Raw genomic sequence first — 23,173 nt, 5'->3', positions numbered from 1 at the left:
CCCCTAACCCTTCTTTAGGGGTGCCTAACCCTAACCTCCTCCCCGTAAGTGCCTAACCCCCCCTCCCCACACCCTAAACCTAACTCTCCCTGGGGGGGGTGCCTAACCCCAACCCCCCTTCTCCTAGCCTAACCCTAAGCCTCCCCAGGCGGTTGCGTAACCCCAAGTCCCCCCAGGAGCCCGTAACCTAAACCTCGATGCCCCCCATGGCTGTCCGCACTCACTGCCCGTCTTACCTTCGATCGTAGGGATAATGATAAGCGTCTGGATTTCGACTCCTATCATTAGTCCCTTTTCGGGATATGACAGTCGGGAAGCTGGTGATCAGCATTTCGACAGTCGGCTTCCTAACTACATACCATAGGTGACTTTGCTCGATGATTCAGACACATGAAAAAGTAGCCCTATGGAAGCTGCAGTTTCTCCATCTGACCATGTCCTCCTATGTACGTCCATCTCGATCGCAGCACCGCCTTTGTGTGTACATTCTGTGTAACGCATGTGCCCTATCTCACACTGCGTCTATCTCTGTAACGGCATATTGACCAGCTGTATGAATGGAGAACAGTAATATACAGTATGTGCCAGGTTACAGAGCTGGGCGTATCTCACACTGCATCCATCTCTTTAATGGCATATGCAGGGCCGGATTCATAATGGGGTGGGTGGAGCTGCAGCTCCAAGCCCACCATTTAAATAGGCCCACAGGATCCAGACACTGCTGTGCAGACAGGAGAAAAAAAAATTCCTTGTAAACACTGCATTGCATTGAACCTGACCTGACAACAGAGGATCTGGAGCTGTACCATTGCCTAACATAACCCTAACATAACCCCCCCTCCCGGCCGTCCAAAGCTCCGCCCCCTCGGCCGTCCGAAGCCCTGCCCCTCGACAGTTTGAAGCCCTGCCCCATGTCACCAAAAGCTCCGCCTCCAGGTCGCCCGAAGCCCCGCCCCCGCAGCCAGGTCATGCTAAAGCAGCTCCCTTTGGCCGCCCACTGTTGCCTCCCCTGGGTCACCAGAAGCTCCGGTAACCGGGCCATCTGAAGCCCCGCCCATTCCCCTTACCCAGGGCCCTTTTGACAGCTGGCCCTAGGCTTGGGCACAGAAATTTGGAGAAGTCAGCGCTGCGGATGGAACGCAGAGGCTGAGATGAATTGCACGGGAGGGAAGGCAGCTGTCACCAGCAATGAGAAAAGAGCAGCATGTATTACCAAACAGGTTAGTCTGGCACCTATGTATGTACGTGTGAGTGTATTTGTCTGTTTACTGTGCACTGTTTATTTGTATGTATATATGGTTGTGTCTGCATGTTTATCTGTATGTGTGTATATGTATTTATATGTATATATGTAGGTCAGGCTTGACTACCTTCCCGATTTGGCCGGGAGCCTCTCGAATGTCGGGTGCCGCTCCCCTCCCCCTGGAAAGGCAGGCAAGCCGACCCTCCCTCCCCCAGAGTAAACTAGAAACCCCAGCAAATGGGAGGCCAGTGACGCGATTCGCGCTGAATCCCGTCATCATGGCCCCGCCCCATGCTTCACAATACTGCTATTTTGAGCAATGTGGCATCATTACCCGGCCACGCCCCCCGCTGTGCGCAGACATTCAGCTCCCTGTTGGAGCTGAATGTCGGCAAGTATGATGTAGATTCTTCTAAATAACAATATGTAGAGGATAATCAGTAGTGGTACTCTGGAGACTTGGTATACTGTATAAAGTGAAACAACGTCTTCATTCCATCCAAAGTTTCAGGCCTCAGATCCCTGAAAGAGGCCCAAAATGTTGGATGGAATAAAGACGTTGTTGTAAGCCTCTAGAGTGCCGCCTTTGAGTGTCCTCATATATATATTATATATATATATATAATATATATATAGAGACACACAACATGTAGAGGGGCACTCACAGTTCCGTAAAGGTAGTGCCAGGGTGCCTTCTTTAGAACTGATGCAGCATACCAGTGTCCATATAGATCATGAACAAGCGGCACTCCACGGACTTTGTAAATAGGAAAACAGCTGTTTTATTGCCAACGTTTCAAAGCCTTTAAGGCCTTGTCATCAGGGTATAAAAGGCAACTGTTTTTCTATTTACAAAGTCTGTGGAGTGCCGCTTGTTCATGATGTATATGGACACTGGTATGCTATATATATATATATATATATATATATATATATATATACTCCAAACTGCGCAGTACTCTATTTACCATCAACTAAAAACTGCCGCGGTGCCCGCTACCATATCATGCACATAGGCCCTCATTCAGAGCCGTACGCTCTGAGCAGAGCGCACGCTCTGAATGAGGGCCGGGCTCCATTTTCATGGAGCGTCCTCCTGGACGCTCGTATAGCTGTGGGTCACCACCCACAGGCTATACGAGCGTGCATTGTGATGGTCGCGATGGTCGAGACCATCGCGACCATCGAATTTGCGAGCCGGAGCCTGCGGTTGAGGTTTTCAACCGCAAGCTCCGGAGTGATTTTGGCTCTATCAGAGCCAAAATCACTCCCACTGACATCACTAGTGATGTCAGTGGGCCGGCTTCTGACGGGAGGCGTTCCCATGGGAACGCCCCCGTCAGGGAGGCACGCCCCCGGCACGCCCACCAAAGGGGGTGTGCTGTCAATCAACATTGACAGCACGCCCCCTTTGATCGGACACAACGAGCGAAGGACTTTCCTTCGCTCGTCGCGTCTGGCGCATGCGCACGACGGAGCTCCCTCCGTCGTGCGCATGCTCAGTCCATAACATCGACCCACTTGCGAGCGGACAGCCGCTCGCGAGTGGGTCTGAATCAGGCCCATAGTTCCAATAATGACATTGCACAGCATTGTTGACGTTTCGGGCTTTAATGCCCTTCGTTGTGTGTATGCAGCCTGACGAAGGGCATTAAAGCCCAAAACGTTGCTCGATGAAGCTGTGCAATGTCATTATTGAACAAGACTGCTGAGTGCTGCTTATTGGAACTATATATATATATATATATATATATATATATATATATATATATTATATATATATATATATATATATATATATATCCACAGTATTTGGGTGGCCCTAGATTTATTGGTATAGGGCACATTTATTCAACCTTTTCAGCTTTTAGTGATCCATACTGTAATTGCCATTTTAGTACTAGCTGGATTCTATATGTATTTTTATCCCTTTAGTTGGTTACTTCCTGAGCCTGCGCACCATGCTGGAGCGCAAACAGGCGGTGCCTTATGGAGCACACACACAGTCAGATTTGTTAGATGAACGATTTGATGAATGATCTGACCAACGATTTGAAGAACTATGAACGATTTCTGACTGCATTAAAATGAATGGAATCGTCCAAATCTGACTGCAAACACATCACATGTCAGATATTGTTATCTGACCATTGGGAACGCGCATCGTTCAGACATGTCAGATTTTCCTTCAGATATGAACGATTGAACGATTTTTTAAATCGTTATCGTTCAGATCTGAAGAAAAATCTGACCGTGTGTATGTACCGTTACAATGTACTTCCGGTCATGGTTCGGTGACTGTGCGGCGGTCTGCTACTGACAGGTAAGAGGTGTGGGACCTTGGATTCTGTGGATGTTGGAAGCAGGTACACAGTACTCGCATAACCTGTTTTGTTACTTCCTGTGATAGTGTAATCCAGTAGAGCGTACATAGGAAGCGTTGCGCCGAGCACTTTCGGTCACGGACTGGAGCTATTATGTTAGTGGCCGCAATTTACCCACATTATCTATACTACATGGGGCTGATTATGCATGTTAGCTAGCCCATTATTATATACTTTTGTAGTTTTGGTTTTGCTAGATATACATAGGGCCGTATTCAATTAGCCGCGAAAAGTCGGTAAGGCTTCGCCTGCCGCACTTTGCCTACATCGCGTGTTTTGACCGCAGAAACTTATCGGGTGCACTCCCTCTATTCGCAGTATTCAGTTCTAAAGGAGGCGAAAATGCGTCCTGGCGATACTCAAGCAGGCGAAAAGTGCTGTAAAAAATGGGGAAAGCAGCCTGACACCCCCCAAAAGATGCACTAATATTGGGGATCAATATAGATTTCCCCGAATAGCCCTACTGAAGGTATTTGGCAAGTGCTGTCAATTGCCTCTAATTAGCGTCTTTGCACAAGTGGTGAAGAATGGTATTAAGCCGTTTTTTTGGAGAAATAAGTAGTCCTGTCAAATTTGGGGTACTTGAAAATGGGTGCAAGCATAGTTTAAAATCGCAAAAGTGATTTTGTAAAAACGCACCCTCAGCAAGCACCTGCAATCAAAAAAACACCTCCCCCATACTTGCAGACCTCCCAAAAATCTATTTCGCTAGTTTAAAAGTTTGTACCCCCACTTTGCACTTTTTTGCCCCCATTTTCAAAGACATTTTTGGGGTGTTCCTAATTTTTTGTAGGGATTTTTTGACGCAGTTATGCTTTGGGGGCTGTCCCAAGGGTGCTGAGTGGTTTCCCGACATTTGCACCCCAAAACCCCAATTCTGCACTTTTTTCACCACCTATTCATAGGCGAATCTTTTTTGCCTATTACATTGCATTGCGTTGCATTTTCCAAACTATTTGGAATTGAATAGAGCGAAAAGTTTCCGCCTGGCGAGATGACATCATCCGCAATACTTTTTCGTGTCTAACTGAATACGGCCCTTAGATAGGTAGGCGGGACATGGATGATGTTATTTCTGTTTTTTTATATGAGGAGTGGGTACATAGAAGTGGCGGGGGTATTTAAATGCGGTTTTAGTCACTGTGGTGATACATAAAGTTCCTTTGTCTGATGTTTTGTCTTGAGAAAGGTATATATATTGTGACACAGTTAGGTTAGGGGGTCCCTCTCCTGGGTAGAGGACTCCTTCCTTACACACACAGCAGCAGGGAAGCAGCACACCAGTCTGGATGCAAGTACAAGCTGGTCGGCGCCAGTCTTTATTGTACAATGTCAGAAATAACACAAAGAAAACATAAACGTAAATCCTAGCCCTGTCGGGGCACTAACTTCACAGGTAGTTCCCTCACTACCAGAACCTGGCAGGGCCTAATGCCCTCGCCAGCAACAAAGCACAGCACAGTACTCACAGATAGGTTTTCCAAGTGTCTCTGAGCAAACTCCCTGTCTGCTCTCCCAGGTGAGACAATCAGCCCTAAACACACTAGGCTTATATTGGCCACTCTCAGGTGGAAAACTAACAAGCCTGTTACCAGGCTGCGAGAACCAAAATCTGGAGTGGCCGTGGGTGGAGCCCTCCCTCTCCTCTCACCCACAACCCCCAGGTCCCAAACCGGCTTTTCAAAAAGCCGAAACTCAAGCCTGCTACACTGCAGACTTTCTCCTGGGGATTTTAAACACATAGGACAGGAATCTGGGATAAATGTCCCTGCCACAGACCACTTTAGCAGTGATCCTATCACAATATATTATATAAAATGTGTGAGTTTGTGTATAGGGAGCTGCTGTAACACTGAAGGGTGGTGATGATGATCTATCACCACCTTCAGCGTTGCAGTGGCTATGGATGTGGGATGCACACTTATAGAAATATGCCAAAACAATTTTGGATTATTTTTCTATTCTCTTTTTTTTTCTTAATAATCTAAACTATTCTAGCCATCAAGGAAAGATAGCCACACACTCTGTGTAGATCACACCCACACACTAGGCACGCCCCCACATCTTTAATCACACCACCACAGTGCTGGTCATACTCCCCTGCAGCGGCACACAATAGGCCCTTCAAAAATTTCAGCTCCAGGCCCATGTGGACCTTAATCTGGCACTGGGCATATGCACCAGCTGTATGGATGGGGAACAGTAGTATAGACCTCATAGCTGTCTATGGGGACTGCGATAATAAACAATTTATCAAGCTATGAAAAGCTTAGCACAATTACCTAATGCCATCTTTAGACAATTTTATTAATTGAAGCCTATTGTGTATCGGAAGGATCCCTCTTCAGTAACTACTGTTTGCACATGTACAGCCCAATAGCTGCACATTAAACAGGCCGCATCCATACCTGAAGTAAGGTGATAGCATATGCCAATGGTTCTCAACCTGGGTGTTGTGGCACCCTGGGGTGCTGCGGGGCACTTGCAGGGGTGCCACAGGTTGGTGGTCTGGGACCAAATCAAATTATTTATGGTCAATGTGATAAGCAAAACCCGTGCTGGTGGCTGCCAATCATAAAATATATGGACAAACAGAAGCACAACCCTGTCCTCCACCACATAAGTGACCCTAGGGATGACAGGTAAGCACAATTTACTTCATTTAATATTTTTTTTCTAAAATGTCTCTAAGAAACTTTTGGTCTACGGGCAGGGCCGCCATCAGGGGGGGACTTGCCGGGTCTGGAGTCCTCGGCCCGGGCAGAGGGGGGCCTGACCATGGACGGACCTACCAGTGATGCAGCAGGTGCCCCTTATCACTGAGGATCCGCACTGCAGCGCCAGGCACCTGTCAGTGACAGTGATGATCATAGCTTCCTTTAATTCCTGGTGGCTGGCCCCTCCCCCAGACCAGCCACCTGACAATGAGCTCATAGCAGCTCAGCATATGCCTGACTAGCACACACCAGTCTCCCCACTCGGACTACAGTACTCGGACAGTCTGACTCCTCCCCCTTGCAACAGACGGCAGTGAGGGCCCCTCAGCGCACTGACAGAGGTAAATGCAGGGTTGCCTACCTTTAATATTCTCTTCCCGGGAGAAGCCAGGGTAAGAGAAGCAGCAGGGGGCCGACGGGGGCGGGGCTTGATGATTCGCGTCATTAAGCCCCGCCCCCTCGCGGTAAAATTGCCGCGATTGGGCACAATTTACATAGGGGGCGGGGCCAAATGCTGTGATTCATGCAGAATCACAGCTTAAGCCCCGCCCCCTTCACGGAGACCCGCGATTGCCGCGGGTATTCTCCTAATTCTGCCCACTTCACTAGGAAGTGGGCAGAATGCGGGAGAAATGCCTACCTTTCCGGGGGTGCGGGGGGTTACCCGAAAAATCGGGAGCCTCCCGTGAAAACCGGGAGGGTAGGCATGTATGGGTAAATGGGGCAGGCGGGGGGCACCACTGACATACAGGAGGGTGTGGGGGTGCACTAACAGACAGAAGGGAATGTGTGTGTGTGTGGGGGCACTGTCAGAAAGAAGGGAATGTGAGTGTATGTGTGGGGGGACACTGTCAGACAGAAGGCAATGTGTGTGTGTGGGGGGTACTGTCAGAGGGGAATGTGTGTGGGGGCACTGCCAGACAGAGAGGAATGTGTGTGGGGGGCACTGTCAGATAGAGTGGAGTGTGTGTGGGGTCGCAATGTCAGACAGAGGGGAATGTGTGTGTGTGTGTGGGGGCATTGTCAGACAGAGGGGAATGTGTGTGTGGGGAGGGGGGATCCTTGAGAGAGAGAGGGGAAAGTATGGGGTTGTCACTGAGATAGAGTGAATGCAGGGGATCTCGGAGAGAGAAGGAAATGTGGGGGGGATTGCAACTGCCTGGTACAATAATTTTTTATTTTTTTTATTGTGGCAAGGCATGCGTGACACCATTACATCATTCGTGCCGCACCACTGACAGAGGATCCGTCCGCAGCGTGAACAGGAGCAGCCAGAGGATACAGGAGAAGGTAAATGTCTGTGGGTGGTAGGGGGCAGAATAGAGACAGAGGGTTGCTTGCTGGGGAGACACTGCAGGGCTGGAGTTGCAGAAACACAGGGAGGAGGGGCAGGCTGCCTATTTTGTGAGTCCCGGGCCCCACGATTTCTCATGGCAGCCCTGCCTACAGGTGCCATGACAAAAATGCTGATGCTCTTGGGCGCTGTGATTTAAGAAAGTTTAGGGACCACTGACTTCTTACTCTTCACTGGTACAGGCTCTGATCAGATCCTGTGTCTCAGCAGGGAACTGCTAAGTTGCCCTAATAAAACATTGCCGCAATATGCAGCTCTAAGAAATTAAACTTGTCAGGGCAAAATTGTGAATATTTATAAATCAGCCCCTATGCCCTTTACATCTGTCAGTATACCTGATATGGAGGTTGGGCACCTCAAGGGGAAAATTAGAAGAAAAGATACTTATTTGTATCTGCTGCTTAGGCTGCAGCAACGTGTTGATTTCTAACCTCAGATATACTTGGAAATAAATGTGTATTTACAGGCTGTCTTTAAGTTAGTCTGTAAGGAATGTAATCTCCGTACGCTCATTTAATTTGTGTTCCAACCATATCATTAGTGCAACAAAGGCCACACTATTACAATTCCCATCCCATTTGAATCAAGGGTGTTGAGTGTCTGATATACAGCCGTGTTACTGCTATTTAACGGAATACGATGCAGCTTCAATATTGCTTGGAAAGGATTTTAATACCCTGCTGCAGAGCACAGCACAGCTCCTGGCACAGGACATCCGCAGCCTTAGGGGGTTTGTGTTAATCTCCCTGCTAATTAAATATGACGGAAGCCTTTCTCCCTCCCTTCGCCGCTTCTAAACACCACCTCCTGCCAGCACCTTCCCTGGAGACCCCCTCCTCTGTCAGCCGCTCTGCTCTGTGCCAGGAGGCAGCCATCAGGGGCAGCTCTGAGCAGTGCTGGGAGGGAGAAAGAAGCTAGGAGTGACAGGCACCATCTGTCAGTGTCAGGACAGTCTACAGATGGAAGGCAGGCGAGCCAAGGGAAACCTGGGCCCTCAGTAGAGCAGAGAGGGGGGAGAGGAATGGAAAGAGATGGCAGCAATGAGAGGAGGAACAAATCGTAGGAAGAATAACACATCCCATAAGGAAGACCGAAAGGCAAATGGGATACAGAAAATTGGGGGGGAAATAAAAACAAAAAACAATCTCTATCCACAAAGGGGGAGAGTGTTCTGTCGGGGTAGAGGCAGTGATATGAATATAGGGCCTTTGAGACTGCTTCTGAAAATAGGAAAACCAGGGCAAGAAGTGAATGAATAACACAGCAGCAGCACAGCTGGAGAGCAGACCTCGGGAGAGGGAGTTTTCTAAACTGGTGGAAAACTTTCAATGCTGCATAATAACTAACATTTGCAGTACTACGTGGACAAGAGCGATCCATACTAGGGTCAAACCCGAATGTAAGTGAAAGAAAATCCCTGTACTCAGCCACGGCTCCATATGTAGGAAAAAAATGTATACAATAATGTCATGTTTTTTTCTGAAAGACAATGGATGTCAGTATCTGGTGATGGGTCATAATAAATGCCAATTTATACATCTTGTAGCCAGCACCACCACTCCCAACAAAACAAACTTGAGTTGCTGCCTAAGTGCACCTGTTGCTTACATACAGGTAAGGCTTTATGTTTTGTGTGCTGAAACCATTTTGTCCATTGGAAAAATGATGGGCCTCAATCAGAGTTGTACAGTATTACACAGACGCAGGGAAGCAGCTGTGCAGCATCATACAACTCATATGCAAATGCTGCAAGAGGCGTCTCATGTAATAGACGACACCTGACTGTATTACAGATCCGAGTGCTGCATCCTAAGACACAGCATCGGATATTCTGCGAGACCATCCACAATCTGTGGAACCCTGAGGCTACTCAAATTGCCTCTCTCAGCTCCGTAGCCGAGATCTGGGAGTCCCTGGCCTCGGCCCTCCCAGAAAATGGGGGTGACACCCCCCCAAATGGCCCACTCCAAGTCCCCAAACGGCCTCAGCCTGTCAATCAGACTTCGGCTTAGGGGAACTGTGAGAGATCTCACAGAGGGACACCTGCGCATACACAGGTCTCTTACAATCAGAGTAGAACACAAACCATCGGGTTTGCATACTACTGAATCAGGCTCCAATATCTGTATATGGGTTGGGTATGATATCCCGGCTGTTGGGATGCCGCTAGTCAGAATACCGTCAGCGGCATCCTGACAGGCAGAATCCCGACACCCACTGGAGTGAATGGTGAGTATTTTTCTAACCCCTACTCTAACCCTAACCCACCCTTCTCGGTGCCTAACCCTAACCCACCCCCCCTAGTGAGTGCCTAAACCTAACCTCCCCCTCCCCGCACCCTAGACCTAACACCCCCTCCCCGGTGCCTAACCCTCTCCCTAGTGCCTATCCCCGCTAGGTAACGCTACCCTCCCCGTGCACCCCGATACTTACCTTTGGGATGTCGACGGTCGGGATTTCTGCGCCGGTATTAGGATTGTCGGACTCCCACATGCCGGGATGCCGACTACATCCCCTGTGTATGTCTCACATTGGTTGCTGACAAAATGAAGCTACTAGAGGTGTGACATATGCAATTATTCTCCTACACAGTGTAGCCCAGTTCTATGGGATAAGGTTAATAAATGTTGGAAGCAACACAAGGTTTAAAGCCAAATTATTTGCTTCTAATTATGAAAATTCAATGCGGATTATTTATTAATATAGGTACAAATTTGTGCAAAAATAGTGACGGACATTAAGGCATTTGCTGTCATTGTCAAATATCTGCACTAGTCAGAGCTCATAAGAAGCTATATAACAGCACTAATAGGTATCTATAGCATTAGTATAAGATATATATATATATATATATATATATATATATGAAAATAGCACTCTGTGGACCAATTACAATGTAAGTTTCATTAGTACAAACACTTAATAAAAAAAATAAGGTGTTAAGAATGAGTATGCTCTAATAGCAGCAGCACAACAGGCAGGTAACTCAGATGAAGATACACAATGCCACTTACCATATAAGTGGAGATAGCATGAATATGATGCAAAGCTATGTGTCCAATATTGAGCTTAATTTGCCAAGTGGAGTCCCATGTGCAAAGATGTAATTCGCTTGGTGGAGTGGCTCCTAGGTTATCTTAGAGCAAATATTCTGGATGCAAAGTCCCAATAAAGTGCTGAAAATAAGCCGACACCTGGGAGGTGCATGAATAGCACCCTGGGAGAATACCTGTACAATCTAACGCGTTTCCATGTGCTTAATCCACAGCTTCATCAGAGGTATAGTGCTGTGTTAGCAATGCACTGTATAAAAAATACCTGTATATTCATTAGCTTATCACCAACACCTGTGACTAATAATGTTATAGTCCAAAGAAATAGCAATAAACAATGTGCAAAAAATATCTAAAAGAGACAGAGACAATCTTTTCTATTCAATTGCATAATTCCCATTAAAGTCAAGTGAATTTGGGTAAGAGATTGCAATATTATATAAACATAGTGAAAAGCAGCCGTTTAAACTAAAGCTGGTCACGTCATTTAAACAAACTGTCATCATCTTGGCAGATCATACAGAAGCCCCCTAATAAATGAAACAAGGTCCCACCCTTAGATTAACATTTTGAGGGCCTGTTCATTCAATAAATATGTGCGGCATATTCACAGAAAAAAATCACAAATATTAAGTATCCCCTGAATGTACAATGGAGGGGCCGCAGCATATATCGGAGATATCTGTTGCGATCTCTCCACTTCTGACAGCAGCCGCAGACCCCATAGGTTTCTATGGGGGTTGCAAAGCTATAAGATTTACCAAGCTCCGGAATGCCGCTGTAGCCTATAGGCTACACTTTGCAAAAGTTACTGGGCAATGGTCGTGCACATACGTGGTCAGTAGACTGCACATGCACAAGAGAGGGGTGAAGAGACCGCTGATGCAGTCAAGTCATTCCGAGCACATCACAGGAACGGGCTACTTTCGGTGATATCATCACTGCAATGCGAGTTTGGGCCCTAATACAGTGCCCAGATCATATTGAGTATGTGATTATTGATAAATGGGCCCAGTCACTAACAATCTACTTTAGAAAGGTGAAATTGCCGGTGCAGTGTTCTGGATCCAGTATTGTTCAGCCACATATCGGAAAGCTCCAATCACGTGACCACAGCCTCCAGCTTCTGTGAGCAGAGGACGCTGGAATGTGATTGGAGAGGCTGCAGTCACGTGATTTCCATTGAGAAAGCTGCAGTTATGTGACCTGCGTTGTGTTTGTACTAATAAAACTTATATTTGAATTGGTCCACAGAGAGTGCTATTTTTATATATATTTTAGATATTAATGATAAATGGGTGAATGTACTAAGTGGAGATAAGGGAGCCAAATGAAAAAGGCAGAGAGAATCCTTGTACTTGTCGCTTCTCCATATGTACTAAAGGGTTTTCTCTGCCCTCTGCCTTCTGCCTGCTAGCGCTAAGTGCAGGCTGGAATATTGCGCTGCCATAGGCATCTATGGCAGCACAGTAGAGCTTATTTCCCCTTCATGCTAGGGACCTGGAAGTGACGTGAGTGAGGGCGGAAGTGTAGTTCACGCTCATTAAGGCCAGCTAAACAAGTAAGTTGTCCCCACTTACAGAAGTAAGTTGTCCCCTCACGGGCTCGCTGCACTCGCCCCGCTTTGGGCAAGGTGGCTCGCTACGCTCGCCACATGGTTATATTCCCCCTCTATGTCCACTTAGATGGTAGGGAATTACACTGGCTGATGATGTCGGGATCCTCTCCTTGAAGGGGATTAGATACTACCATGGCAGCACTGTGTCCCAGGTGTTACTAAGGAGAGAGGTCACTTCCTGTCAGCTGTCTTCTCCAGCGCCGGCTCCCTCACCTCTAGCTGCCGTTATCTGCCTCTCCTCACTGTGGAAGCAGGAAGTGACCTCGCTGTCACTTTGCTTGTCAATAAAGTTTTGACATAAAAAACAAACCCTCTCTCTGCACACGATGGGAGAAAGGTGAGTCACACAAAATGAAATGTGTCCCTGCTGTTACCAAGGGCCTGACTTAATGTTCACTCTCCCCTGCGGGGCTGTTCTTAGCAGCAATCGCTGTAGCCACCTCCTGCTTCGCAAAAATAACAGGAGCAGCTATTTATCCACGATAAGTGGAGTTTTAGTACACGGACCCCATAGATACCTACTAGCTCTGTTATATATAGCTTCTTATTGTCTTGTTTATTACTGATGGATAACACCACAGTTACATCTGCTGGTGGTTCTGCACACATCTCTTAATTTACTAGCGCCTTGAGAATATTTCATTTTTAGTCAGAGCTTATTGCTGATTTGTTGCTATGGCTACAGTGCAGATATACACATTAGTTTTACACCATCAGTGTCTTAAGAAAGTCTCTCACTTGATAATTGATGTTGCTATAGTGTGAACATCAGTTTCCACTTCTCTGTTGTCTGTCTCATTTGGGTCACTGCTCCTCAGGGTTAGTCCACTGAACAACAAAGGGTTGAAAATGGGAGCATATCTGTCATCACCAAGGACTTCAAAAGGTAAACTGTGACATCACCAAGTGCATCACTAGGGAGTGTGACATCCCCAAGTGCATCACTAAAGAGTCTGTGACATCACAGAGGGCATCACTATGAAGTCTGTGATCACACTGAGTGCATCACTAGGAAGTCCCTGACCTCATCTAGTGCACTACTTTGGAGACTGTGACCACACCGAATGTATCAATTCAAAGTCTGTTACCTAACAGAATATATTAGCCTAAATTATGTAACCTTGCCAACAACATCAGCTTGGACTCTGTTCAACAAGTTCATAACTTTGGAGTCTGTGACCTCTCTGAATACATTACTAAGAGAGTATGTGCCCTCACCAAGTGCATCGCTAGGAAGTCCGTATCTTCACCTAGTACATCACTAGGGTATCCATGACTTCACCTAGTGCATCGCTAGGGAATCTGTGACCTTACCGAGTGCATCACTAGGGAGTCCCTGATCTTCCCGAGTGCATTACTTTGGAGTCTGTCACCTAGCTGAGTGCATCAGTTCAAAGTATGTGACCTCACCAAGAGCATCAGATTGGACTTTGTGACTTTACTGAGTACATATATCAGTGACATCACCAAATGCATTGCTAGGGAATCCCTGACCTCACAGTGTGCATCACTAGGGAATCCCTAACCTCACTGAGTGCATCACTAGGGAGTCCCTAACCTCACTGAGTGCATCACTAGGGAGTCCCTAACCTCACTGAGTGCATCACTAGGGAGTCCCTAACCTCACTGAGTGCATTGCGAGGGAGTCAGTGACCTTACTGAGTGCATCTCTAGGGAGTCTGTGACTTCATCTAGTGCATCGCTAGGGAGGCTCTGATCTTACCGAGTGCATCGCTAGGGAGTCCTTGATCACCTTACTGAGTGCATCGTTATGGAGTCCCTGACCTCACTGAGTGCATCATTATGGAGTCCCTGACCCCACGAAATGCATTGCTAGAGAGTCCGTGACCTTACCAAGTGCATCACTAGGGAGTACATGACCTCATCAAGTACATCGCTAGGGAGTCGGTAACCTTATCGAGTGCATCATTATGGAGTCCCTGACCCCACGAAATGCATTGCTAGAGAGTCCGTGACCTTACCAAGTGCATCACTAGGGAGTATGTGACCTCATCGAGTACATCGCTAGGGAGTCGGTAACCTTATCGAGTGCATCACTAGGGAGTCCGTAACCTCATCCAGAGCATCGTTAGGGATTCTATGACTTCATCTAATGCATTGCTATGGAGTCCGTGACCTAACTGAGTGCATCGCTAGGGAGTCTGTGACCTCACTGAGTGCATTGCTAGGGAGTACGTGAACTCACAGAGTACATTGCTAAGGAATCTGTGGCATTAGAGAGTTTGTGACATCACTGTGTACATCACTAGGGAGTTTGACATCTTGAAAGTTATAATCTACATAGCATATACCATATTGTTACATAACATTTGTTTACTTTGGCAACTATTTTTTTTTTAAATAAAGCACATTTGCAACAATTGCAGCTTTCTGATATATATCGAGAGCTATTCTCTTTTTGTACACCATGATATGGAGGCAGTGTGTTAAGTAAAGACATTACTTGTGTACAATTTAACAAGTGTATATAAGTAATATTGTTATTTGGAAAAATTCTGCCTTATTAGAACTTTTACAATGGTGTAAAAAAGATCAACTAGCCATGAACGATTCATAGGATCTATTCATTATGTTAAATAGCAAGAGCTGGATGGCCCTCAATAAATAACATTCTAACTCGCCGGGAGCGCCGGAGCCATTCAACAATGATCCGGTGCACTGACAGCTGATCCAAAGATCAGCCTTCACCGCGAATCCTTAGGGAAAGTGATATCCTTAGGGATTTAGCAGTGCTACTGTGCATGTGTGAACTTGGGTTCACCATTTGCGGCTTTCCGGGCGGAAGGAGACGGGCAATGGCAAAGTGATCTGAATTAATCCCTCTTTGCGACCAAGACTCCTTCCCATAGGGGAGGGGTGGAGTGTGGGAACAAACATCATCTGAAGATGGCCAATGTTCCCACAGTCAAGCTCAGAATTTTTTTTATTTTTGGAGCTTGATGAATTTAGGTCCCCATACTATGGGGACAGTGGGCCAGATCGGGGCTGAAAGGTAATCTGTGATAGCTCTTATGTTACCTTTATAATAAATGGCCACGATATTTAATTTATAAAAAAGTAGGTGAACATTTTAATTTTCAAGTGCCTTTGCATAAATGAAGTGATGATGAATAGACCCCGTAGCATGCTATTATTCCTGTTGTGTTCAGAGAGTAAAAGGAGCACATAAATCCTACACTTTTTAAAGTATATTTCCCCCAGCCCCCCGCACCTACTACACCCTACCTTATATACAGTATGCACTGCTGATATACACTAAGAAGCAGTGGATTAGCCTCTTTTTAACATGCGCATGTCTCTGCTGAGCAGGGAGGTTTCACACAATAAAATAACATTTTACCTACAGTGAATTTATCTGATCCATCACACCACACAGTGTATATTTCAGGTATGTTCAGGACTGCAAGATACATATTTGTCATAGAGACAGTGCTGTATTCATGGGGGTGATTCAGGGTTTTATGCAGATCACATGGCTTCTGCATCTTTGCTGTCTCAGGCAGAGCGGCTCTCCTTACACGCCGGTGCCTATCCAGCTGCGAACAAATTTGCAAAGGCTCACAAGAGCACACCCAGAAAATGGTTCCAACACACCTATGTCATGTAACCATCCCCCATTACCTCCCCAAAATGCTGACTACCTATCACTTACTTTGCAAATAAATGCTCTCTCCGACTGCCATCACTAATCCATTGCCACATGTGCGTAGTGCCAACACAATGAGTCCAACATCGACCTAGCATCCATCTTTCATTCAGGCCTTCTGTTCGTTTTCTACAGATTAACTATCATTAGAGTTTGGTTAGTGTACATCTTGTTAATGTTGGTAATGGTAGAAGATAATGTAGCAGCTGCTATAATTATCCATAGTGATGGTGATGTATAGTTGTTCAGTATTAATAAAAAATAACACTGTGCTGCATCTATTCAGTGGTGGAACTTGCGAGTGGTGGACCAGGTGCAAAACATATTGGGACCCCAAACGGTAGTGTGCCACGTGACCACCAAACAATACAGACCACATCGTACAGTCTAATAATAAACTGTGCCCCCTTTTATCAAATAAAAATCTATGCCCCCTTTAATCAAGTAATAAAATCCATGCCCCTTTATTCAAATAATAATCTGAAGCCCCTTTTAATCAAATAAAAATAAGATGAGACCCATTTAATCAAATAATAATAATCTGTGCCCCCTTTAATCAAATAATAATAATAATCTGTGCCCCCTTTAATCAAGTAATAAAATCCATGCCCCTTTAATCAAATAATAATCTGACGCCCCTTTAATCAAATAATAATGTGAAGCTCCTTTTAATCAACTAATAATCTGAGGCCCCTTTAATCAAATAATAATAAACTGTGCCCCCTTTAATCAAATAATAATCTGTGCCCCCTTTAATCAAGTAATAAAATCCATGCCCCTTTAATCAAATAATAATCTGAAGACCCTTTTAATCAACTGATAATAATCTGAGGCTGCTTTAATCAAATAATAATAATCTGTGTCCCCTTTAATCAAGTAATAAAATCCATGCCCCTTTAATCAAATAATAATCTGAAGACCCTTTTAATCAACTAATAATAATCTGAGGCCCCTTTAATCAAATAATAATAATCTGTGCCCCCTTTAATCAAGTAATAAAATCCATGCCCCTTTAATCAGATAATAATCTGAAACCCCTTTAATCAAAAAGTAATCTGAAGCCCCTTTTAATCAACTAATAATAATCTGAGCCCCCTTTAATCAAGTAATAAAATCCATGCCCCTTTAATCAAATAATAATCTGAAACCCCTTTAATCAAATAATCTGAAGCTCCTTTTAATCAACTAATAATAATCTGAGGCCCCTTTTAAACTCACCAGTGTCAACTGAACAATGTTAAACTCAACAGCACAGCTCAAAGACTCCATAGATAGGTCTGCTGGCAGGAGATTATGAGGTGAGGGTGACGTGCAATTTGGGTGGCAGTGGATAGACTGGTTACAGCACTTGAAGAGGACCTCTCCTTATACCTCTGGAATCCGCGAGATCATCTCTCCGGGAGTTTATTTATCAAGCAGTGAAAAATTAGTGAAGCGGACAAGTGGAGAAGTTGCTCATGGCAACCAATCAGCTTTGAAGTAACATTTATTAAGTACAGTCTATAAAATAATTGGTAGGAGCTGATTGGTTGCCATGGGAAACTTCTCCACTGGTCCACTTCACTAAGTTTTTCACTGATTGATAAATAAACCCCCCAGTCCCAAGCAGTCAGTGCATGCGCAGCAGCCTAGCCCGTCTGGGATTGATGAAAGTCCGGACTATCCAAGGCAATCCCGTACCAAGACAGTACCAACCGCTAACAGCTGTCACTACGGATCATAAATGATAATGATCCAATCAGTGGTGAGGGGCCTGGTGGCCTCCAGGCTGCAGAGGTGGTGGCTGCAAGTCAAAAATGCCTGCAGCATACAGTGCAGGATGGTCCCCGCTCATTGAGCTCCTCTGTTGCCCACAAAGCCCTCTGCTGGCTGGTGCCAGCGCACTCTAGGAGCCGTTCGGTGTTAGAAAAATGCCGGATTAAGCGCCCATCTACAAAGTCTTTGGTGAACACTGCACTGGCATAAAGAGCCTCCTCACAGGAAGGTAAAAAGCAGCGAAGCCTATTATCTTCCTGCCTCCATCCTGACCTATGCGCCCCCTTCCCTGTCAACGGCCAATCAGAGATGTCTATTTTCCTGCTTCCACTATATATACTGCAGACAGCATCCCCTGTCCCAGTGCCGCCAACAGCTGATACTGCTGACTGCACCCCCTCTCCCCCACTAACCTGGTCTGTCCTCACAGCTGATAATGCCGACTGCTGCACCCCCTTTCAAACCCCTGCCCCCCAACCCCCCCTCACCGTTGACCCAGTCTGCCACCACAGCTGATTCTACCGACTGCTGCACCCCCTCTCAAACCCAACTCCCCTCCACCAACTTGTTCTGCACCCACCACTAATACAGACTGGTGAGGTGCCACCGACTCTTGCTCTGCCCCCACTGCTGATCTATCTGGTGCGTTACTTCTCTGACCTTGTCACTGCCAACGCACGTGTAATTGAAAGACACATCAGACTACCAATATGTCTTTCTTCGCACTGCTTCCCGGGTTTTGCGTAGGGGTGGTTTACATAACACTATATTGCATAGATATGATGCGATATATATTGGTCATTACTGGTAGCCATTTCAATTTGTACATGGATAGACCCCTCAGTCTCCTGTGTCTGTACGTACACAGCCCTACAGTCCAGAACTGGGGTAAATTTACTAAAGTGAGATTTTTAGTATTGCACTGCCAGCATAAAGACGCCCACTGCCTTCCACTACCGCTATCTCACATTGGTAATACCTTGCAAACCTCCATAAACATCAGTAACATCGAGTACCATCGGCTCCTCACGCAGAATTACAGCAGCCCTGACCTTACTTAGAAATTGCTAACCTCGTAGCACGCAATAAGTACTCCAGCTGCGTATGCAATTGCGCTGGCTAATTTATGCACGTCCACACAACGGCGTTCAAACGAACAGGCACGCCTATGTTTCTCCGACCACTCCCCTGTAACCACCCCCAAACGCTCACTGCCTATCAATCACTTTGCAATGGCTCACCATGGTGTTATCACAGCTGTGCCTTCGCATGCGCAGTACACAACAATCGGACGATCCTTAGTTAATCAGGACCAGCGTTTGGTAACCACTGGCTTTATCCCATATATAATTCTGCAGCAGAATATACTGTACTTTGGTTTCAACTCCTACCCCTCCCTCCCTCCCAACCCAACAGGTCATGTTTTGAGGATTTCTGTCTGGAAGCAAAAGGGATAATTACTGACACAGCAAACTAAATGAACTCACTTCTGCATGATTAAAGAAATCCAGAAAACATTACCTGTTGGGGTACTTTATGACTGGAGATGAGAACCACTAATTTAGAGGAATTGGAAGCTTGGCAAGAGATCTAGCTGAAGTTTAGATTATGTGGTAAGGTAGTGGTAACAAATATGCTGCACTCAAAGTAAATAAAATACAACTAAGAAAATATAAGATGGAAAAGGATATAACAAAACTGATATACCATTAGGTTGAGTAGCAAGCACACAGTACTAGGCGCTGCAAATACAAGTGAGATGCTGGGATCAGTAGAGGGCTGGGGACACTGGGCCTGATTCAGGCTGGATCACAAGGCTGCGGACGCACGCAACCAATCAATGTTTGCGCATGCATATGCATCACAGTGCGAGTGCGCAAGCCGGGCACAGCAATCGAGTATGCGAACAAAGTGGACACAAAGTGTAACATACATAAAAATGATTGACAGCAAGTGCCGTTTGGGGGAGGAGAGGGGGTGGTCAAAGGAATGCAGGCCTGCCTGTGCGTTTGAACGCCATTAAAGGGGTGTGCATAATTAAGCCCCAGCGACGGCATACGTAGCCTGAGCTCTGCATGATGACAGGAAGTTTTGCAGGTAGTGCGGCATGTCAAGCTCAACCACAGTGGCGCATGGGTCCGATGTTACCGATGAATTTTGCTGACTTGCGGATGTATGTAATGGGAAATGGGTGGTTTTATAGGCTGGGGGCATCTTTGGTATAGCGCTGCGATCGAAGTGCAATTGCATTAATTTGCATATTTTCGCTACGTGCAGGCGCGTGTGATTGCAGACTTGCTATCCGTGCTGAGTCAGGCTGATAATTCACAAGTGCAGGGGCAGACTGGCCAATGGGAGCATGGGACAGTTAATACTGTGCACGCTCTCCCCAGCCTCAATGGCTTCACACCCCCAGGATCCCCCTCTGCCGGAATGTAGAATTTCTCACGGGTGTCACGTCAAGCCCTAGGAGAGATGGCTGCGCTGGAGTAGAGGGAATTGGAGCTGGATCGTCAACACTTATTTTCCGCAGCGCATAAGCTCATTTTGTGGTGTAAGTTACATTGTGTGGTGTAAGTTACATGGTCGAGGATGAGCTGCTGTGTATGCCTAGCCGCAGCAGCTCATCCCATGGGCCTGACAAGGTCGGTGTAGGGTGTACTGCGGAGGGGAGAAGGTGGCCAGCAAAGTGCTGCTGAAGGTGGCCAAAGTAATCAGGATTGACTGCTGTGTGGCTCAGCTGCTGGCCTGTGGAGTGTCCAAGGTACTGTGGTCCACGGGCTTCCACCACTGCAAGCAGGAGACGGAGTTGCTGAGATATGAGCATACCGTGTAGATGAGGATCAGCTGGTGGATGGCTGGGAAGGAGCAATGCTGAAAGCTCTATTGCTTATAGTATATCTATTGCAGAGCCGTAATTAGACTTTTTGGTGCCTTGTGCCACAGAGAGCATTGGTGCCCCTCCCCCCCCCATTTTTTAAATAGGGACATAAGATATTGCACTTTAAAAAGGGCCATGGCCTCATGGGTAAGGGCCAGGAAAGAGATAGGGGAGGCCAGGAGATGCTGGGGATAAAGTAAGCCCATACTATCATGTGTAATATTATGCAGATTCCTATTGCCCTGCAAAAGATGGACCCGGATCAGTAAGGACAGATGAGTAACATATCGAATGGATGGGATACTGTACTCTTCAACGCGTTTCGACGCTTTTTCATGATGAGTGTCCTTTCACTCCCTGATGCTCTGTTTCAGCAGTAGGCTGCTGAAACAGAGCTTGCATCAGGAAATGAAAGCACACTTATCTTGAAAAAGGCGCCGCAGTGCCCGAAACGCGTTTAAGAGTTCCGCTTCACCCATTGTATGCAGTATCCAATCCATTAAAGCTGCATCCGATTGTTGGCTACCATCAAATACCTGGAATTCAATGAAAAAAAGTAATTGTATTGAATCGGCAACATTAATGGTTGCTAACCATCGGCTTCCGATACTCATCCCTAATATACACATATACCCCAGCTGCTAAGCTATTATTTTCCAATTTCAATTTGACACCCCAGCATAGTAGGAAGTTTGGGATTTCATATCACTAGATATCAGTAATGTATCCCCCCTCACCACACCCGGCCCCTCAACAGACCCTACCCCAATTAGGGCTACTACCAGAAATTTCCTGGGCTGGTTTTCCATCCCATCCACCCCTGCATGAGAGGCCAACACAACTAAGTGGCCTTAGCCCACTAATAAGCCTCAATATACCCATGCTCTGTTTATCCAGTTTCCGGGAATTTGGAAGCATGCAGATTGGATGACGGAATGTTGTAAAATAATAGAATAAATTAACCTATGATAAAATTCCTACCTCTGCAGTATATTGTATTGTGTGGCCCTGGTACTGAATTAGTATGTTGCATGTTTCATCTGAAAGCAATCATTTATCTGATTGAAATCAAAGCATAGAAATAATGGCAATAAAGCCATCACCTTTTTGGACGCACTCTTCATGTTCTTCTGAGAATACATGATAAATGCAGGCAGCCAAGATATCTGCTTCTGTGCCCACAATATAAAGATCCAAGCTCACTCCATGAGTCCCTTTCACTTAGCAGCATGCAGCAGTGCCAGGGCAGAGGGACAGTTTTTGCCCTATCCAAATAAGAACCACTGTACATCACACAAAAGACATAACCGATACTTTGCTCTCTCCTATTTCTCTTATAACGACCTTTTGTTTCAGAGTGGTAAAAGGCTTCTTTTCTATCATTGAGGTCTCCATTATCTGCTTCTCTGTGTTTTATATGACGTCCTCCCCTTGTTTAATGTCTACCTCTTATATATAGTCTCTTCTACCATCTTTTTTCATATCTGACACTAGGGGTTAAATTTACTAAAGTGAGAGTTTTTAGAAGTGAGTTTTAAAAGTGATGTTGCCCATATCAACTTATCAGATTCTAGCTATTATCTTCTAGAAGGTGCTAGTTAAATGTTAAGTAGAATCTGATTGGTTGCTATGGGCAACATCACTTTTAAAACTCACTTCTAAAAACTCTCCCTTTAGTAAATTTACCCCTTGTTGTCTTACTACACGTCTGCCTTCTGTCCCCCCACTCCCGCTGCCCTCGTCTACCTAATATCTGACACTTGTCTTATTACACTGCGTCTGCCTTCTGTCCCCACTCCTGCTGCCCTCGTCTGCCTAATATCTGACACTTGTTGTCTTATTAGTTACACTGTGTCTGCCTTCTGTCCCCACACTCCCGCTGCCCTCGTCTACCTAATATCTGACACTTGTTGTCTTATTACACTGTGTCTGCCTTCTGTCCCCACACTCCCGCTGCCCTCATCTACCTAATATCTGACACTTGTTGTCTTATTACACTGTGTCTGCCTTCTGTCCCCACACTCCCGCTGCCCTCGTCTACCTAATATCTGACACTTGTTGTCTTATTACACTGCGTCTGCCTTCTGTCCCCACACTCCCGCTGCCCTCGTCTACCTAATATCTGACACTTGTCTTATTACACTGTGTCTGCCTTCTGTCACCACACTCCCGCTGCCCTCATCTACCTAATATCTGACACTTGTTGTCTTATTACACTGTGTCTGCCTTCTGTCCCCACACTCCCGCTGCCCTCGTCTACCTAATATCTGACACTTGTTGTCTTATTACACTGCATCTGCCTTCTGTCCCCACACTCCCGCTGCCCTCGTCTACCTAATATCTGGCACTTGTCTTATTACACTGTGTCTGCCTTCTGTCCCCACACTCCCGCTGCCCTCGTCTACCTAATATCTGACACTTGTTGTCTTATTACACTGCGTCTGCCTTCTGTCCTCACACTCCCGCTGCCCTCGTCTACCTAATATCTGGCACTTGTTGTC

This window comes from Taudactylus pleione, unplaced genomic scaffold (genome assembly GCF_031769625.1).
Source record: "Taudactylus pleione unplaced genomic scaffold, aTauple2 ptg000082l, whole genome shotgun sequence".
NCBI lineage: Eukaryota > Metazoa > Chordata > Amphibia > Anura > Myobatrachidae > Taudactylus > Taudactylus pleione.
This window is presented reverse-complemented; position numbering follows the sequence as displayed.